This window comes from Marmota marmota, unplaced genomic scaffold, assembly GCF_001458135.2.
Source record: "Marmota marmota marmota unplaced genomic scaffold, marMar, whole genome shotgun sequence".
In the NCBI taxonomy this organism is placed as follows: domain Eukaryota; kingdom Metazoa; phylum Chordata; class Mammalia; order Rodentia; family Sciuridae; genus Marmota; species Marmota marmota.
In genome coordinates, this window is record NW_026000048.1 from 16,425,958 (window position 1) to 16,430,919 (window position 4,962).

Below are 4,962 nucleotides of genomic sequence, written 5' to 3' on the forward strand. Positions count from 1 at the left end.
TGACAGTGCCTAGTGCTTTTCCCAGCCTTCTTGGTCAGAGGCTTAGATTTAATTGAAATTGTACCCTCTGGTTGAATTAAGAAAAAAAAATTTCTGTGATTTCTTTTAAACAGAACTACCAATCTTTAAATTTTTAAGTAGCAAATTTGTCTAACATTTCAGAAAAAAATATTATTTTATTGTTATTATGTATTATTTTCCAGCTAGGCAGGGTAAGTGTTATTAATTTTATATGGAAGGAAAACAGGAACACTTACTCCACATCGGGTAGTATTTAGTACTCTCTCTCCTCTACCTGCTCATCTTGCCAAATTCATTCCACACTAGTTTTTCTCTCCTGTGTCCAGGAGTTCCTCAGCTGATTGACACCTGCCTCAACCCCACCTCAGCAGGTCCACAGCTGAGGAACACAGTCCTCCTTTGGCATCTGCTTACTTATTTTATTCTTTTGAAGAAAAAAAAAAGGATATCTGCTCTGTCTTCTTTTTCTTTTTCTGATACTGGGGATTGAGCCCTGGGGTGCTCTACTACTGAGCTACATCCCCGTCCTTTTTAAAAACTTTATTTCTAGACAGAGTCTTGCCAAGTTGCTGAGGCTGACTTTGAATTTGTGAACCTCCTGCTTCAGCCTCCCAAGTAGTAGGGATTACTGACCTGTGCCATCACTCCTGGCTGTTCTGAATTTTTTTAAGTGTTAATTAAAAAAAAAGTTTTTATTTGTTCTTTTTAGATATACATGACAGTAGAATGTATTTTGACATATCATATATACATGAAGTATAACTTCCCATTTTTGTGGTTGTACATGATGAGGAGTTACACTGGTCATGTATTCATATATAAACATAGGAAAATTATGTCTGATTCATTCTACTGTCTTTCCTATTCCCATCCTCCCTCCCTTTCCTTCATTCTCCTTTGTAATATTTTAATTTTTAACGGGTGAGTTTAGAAAGAAGACAGCTAAGTTAACAGCACTCTTAATGTATAGGTTAGATAACAAACTGCTTCTCTGAGAACATCATAAAAGGCCATTTTCCCTTGCTAAGAATGGTGGTCAAGAGATGGACTATGAAGAGAAACTTGTGAAATTTGCTGAGATACTTACACAGTTTTCCATGAGACCTTCCTCAGTGTTAAAGTCTGGCCTCTACCTCTCACTGTTTTCAGTCAATCAAGACTCAAAAGATTTGGAAAGAATTGAAATCACTGATAATATTTGTGAATTATCTTTTTAACTAATGAGATGAACAGCACTTAAATGTTTTGTTCTGTATTATTTGGTAAAACCATAAAAATGATTTAAGATTATTTGTGTATTCAGAAGAGAGGTTAATGGAGAAAAGAACCCTATTATAAATAATTTTTGTTGGAGCTCTATAGGCGGAATAATAGAATATTATTTTTGCCTTTCTTGCCTTTTCCCTCAAATCATCTATTTATTAAAAATAAAATTTAGGGTGAGTACAGTGGCGTATACCTGTAATCCCAGTGGCTGTGGAGGTTGAGGCAGGAGGATCGTTAGTTCAAAGCCAGCCTCAACAAAGTGAGGTTCTACGCAACTAAGTGAGACCCTGTCTCTAAATAAAATACAAAATAGGTCTGGAGATATGGCTCAAAAGTTGAGTGCCCCTAAGGTCAATCCCCAGTACCAATAAAAGAATAAAATGGAGAGGTGCTGGGGAGTGATTTTTGGCTAAATTATATTGTTATGTAGTGTGCATGAACAAATATGTAACAATAAATCCCATCATTATGTACAACTATAATACAACAATAAAGATGTGAAAAAATTAAATAAAATGGAGACAATTATCTGAATACTTTCATAAAAATTTCCAACAAAGTGTCATGACTTTAAAAATGAAGGGGAAAAAAAGAGAAAGTAATGATATGTCAAAATACCTTTCTTATATTTCTTGTATATTGTATGAATAGACCCAATCTAATGGCCAACTATGAATCTGTCATGCTGCCATTGGTCTGTTAAACTGATAAGTGACCATTTGCAGTTTTGTGTGAGGAGGATAGAAGGATAATTTTTGGTAAGTTGGAAATATACTTTCAAGTTGGAGGAATTCAATCTAACATTATTATAAATCATTGGCAAAATGTGATTTAATTTTGTCGCATAGTTCTTCTTTTGCTCTTAGCAACATCTGGCTTAGCATTCTCTTTTAACTTGTTTCCTGGTGTACAATCTTCTACTTATTGGGATGATTTTCTCACTCACTGATTAGTTTGTTTTTTAATTCTTACTGGATTGTTCATTTTTAACAACTTAATCACCATCCTTCTTAAATACAGTAATTGAAAAGAACTAAGGTCATGCACAGTCATGTTAATGGAAATCCCAGGAGTTGCTGGTTAGTTGAGAGGAAGCTGGAGACATAGTATCTGAAAACATCGGATTCATGATAGGTGGAAGGTCTATAAATCAGCAGGGGCCATCTTGCCCTGTCTGTTAAGACACGTGGATCCCATTTGCACAGATGTTCCTTCTCTCTTTTTTCCTCTCTTGGAAGTAAATTAAATATATGGGCTCATTAATCTGCACAGGTCAGTCCCATTGATAGAGCATATTCTTGGGAAAGGTAAATGTGCAGTTCAGTGGTGTGTGATATACAGAAGGGGACAGAACGCCCAGTCCTCTTTACTTTTAACAATCATAAAGGCCTAAGTACTAATGAAGCCACAGGAATAATTTTTCTTTGGTTATCCTGAAGTTTTAAGAAAGAATGTATGTTTCTAAAATTAATCCAGTAGATTTAATGTGGCTTTTAAAACTGAGTATAAGTAGTAAGGCCAAAGGGGATAGAGTCACAAAGATCTAGAGGACAATACTTGCTGCTCTCTTATTTTTGTAAAGTGGGCATTTTGCATAAAAGCCATGTTAATAGACTTCGAAGGAGTAAAATGTTCAGATTCCATTCAATATTTGTAAATACTTACATTCTTTTGAAATAATCTCCAGTGGAGAGCCACAAAATGGCAAAGCCAATTTAACTGTGGAAATAGACATTTATTTTATCGAAAAGGTTAAAAACTACAGAACCAAGCTTGAAGGCAGAGTTCTAAAACAAACGAATAATGAACAAACTGTGGATACAATGAGCTCATTTTCCTTTCTGAATTAGTTTTTCTCTTCATCAGCTTCTCATCATCTCTTTTTAGAAGTTGAAATGTCAGAATGATGTTCAAGTGAGGAAAAGGGAACATATGGACATGAGCAGAACTTTTTCTGGTATTATTTTAAGAAGGAGAGTAAATATTTAATGAAGGGCTGTGAGGTCCACCGGTTGCCGTCTGTTCTAATTGAATAGTCACACGAACAATAGCGGGGGTGGGGGTGGGGGGTGGGGACGAGCCCTCGTTTGGGTATTTGAATCAGAAAAGCCAGCGCCTGACGGTTTTAGATTTTACACTAACAGATACATAAAATGTGAAGTACGGAGGTAGAGTCATGTAACGAAATCAGGCTCATTTTATGCTCTGTTTCCATTTTCCAGATCGTTTTTTCCAAATCCAGAATTTCCCAGTGCACGTCTAACAGTGTGTTGAAAGCCAGGGGTGCAGCGTGGTGTGAATTCCCAGATGTTTTACAGCTCGACGCTTTCAAGGAACTCCGCTGCTAATTGGATCCAAAGCCAATTTAAGTTGTCATCACGCAAAGGGACTCAGAATGTGGGCTGGGCTAAGGAATGTCGCCCACAACTTCCATAAATCATGATAGGAATGGTTTTTCCAGGGCTTCTGGAACCACAATTTAGTAAAGTCAAAATTTAAGTATCAAGGGATTTTTCTTCCCTCCTTCTTGGAGGAGGGAGGAGGTGGGGAAAGACGTTGGGAGTTTTGTAGAGTCCCTTAGAAGCCACCAAAGAAACAGTTGCACAAAGGGAAAGAGAGCATTTATTAGGGGAAGAGGGGGGCAGTACTTTCTGTGTAAAATTTGCCATGAGTTAATCATAAGTGATAGATTTTTCTTTGTTAACGTCTCTTTTCTCCAATGAGGTTGTAGATATCCTGTGGACGCGCGTTGGAAGTGGCCTGGCTCCAATGCCAACGTGCAGGCTGCTCTCAGGGAGCATCCAGGGCGGATCTGGCCATTTACTGCAATGCACTGGGACTAAAGAATGTTACTGTAGCTTTTCCTGATGTCCCTTCTTAGTAACAAAATGTTACTGTCACAAATAATCACACCGAGTTAGTACAAAACGGGGCTTGTATATATGCTTTCAATAATACCTGGATCTAAGGCAAACAGTGCAGATGACCTTGAAAATGCTCTCCAAGTAAATCAAAGGCTAGCCACCAAAGCACTGGACGAATAGTTGGAAACAAAAGGAAAGTTTCTCAACTCACATGGTGGAAAATTTTATTTCCTTATGAAAGGCAACTGATAAGAAATAGTTATCTTCCTGAAAGAGAACATTCCAAAAGGGGGCGGGGCAAAAGCAAAGATATTTTAATACACATTGCACGGTGTGATTTTCTCCGATCTTGCCTAATTTTCCAATGTGCTTAAAAGATGGAAAATAGAATTGAGGGTTGAAATTATCAAATAAGAGACTCCAGTACCTTCAAGAAGTAATAAACAGTTCGTACTGCCTTTATTATTCTTCATAAAGGCAGTAGCTGAAGACGCTACCGGCATCGAAGTCTCTGTGGCGCAATCGGTTAGCGCGTTCGGCTGTTAACCGAAAGGTTGGTGGTTCGAGCCCACCCAGGGACGCTTCACCCTTTTATGAGTTGCCCCCCGGTAGTTTTGCACAAATCTGAGTTCGGACCTCTTAGCTACGTTGGGGTCGATTTCCAAGGACTAGAAGCGACCTCGAGGCCCACTGGCGGGTGGCTCGCGGGCTTCCGGGCGTGCCGGGCCCCCTCCTAACCGCCTTCCGCTCGCGGCGACCAGGTGGTCGCTGTCTGCACTCCCGCCCGGGGGCGGGCGGGACTCGGGTTCCA

The 4,962-nt window shown here is 38.9% G+C and overlaps 1 non-coding gene across 1 annotated transcript; it reads left to right on the top strand.

Moving 5' to 3' along the window:
- The first annotated feature begins 4,658 nt into the window (after positions 1-4,658).
- Positions 4,659-4,732, top strand: Trnan-guu. Its single transcript has one exon. It is a non-coding gene; the product is annotated as a tRNA-Asn (tRNA).
- The last annotated feature ends 230 nt before the right edge of the window (positions 4,733-4,962 follow it).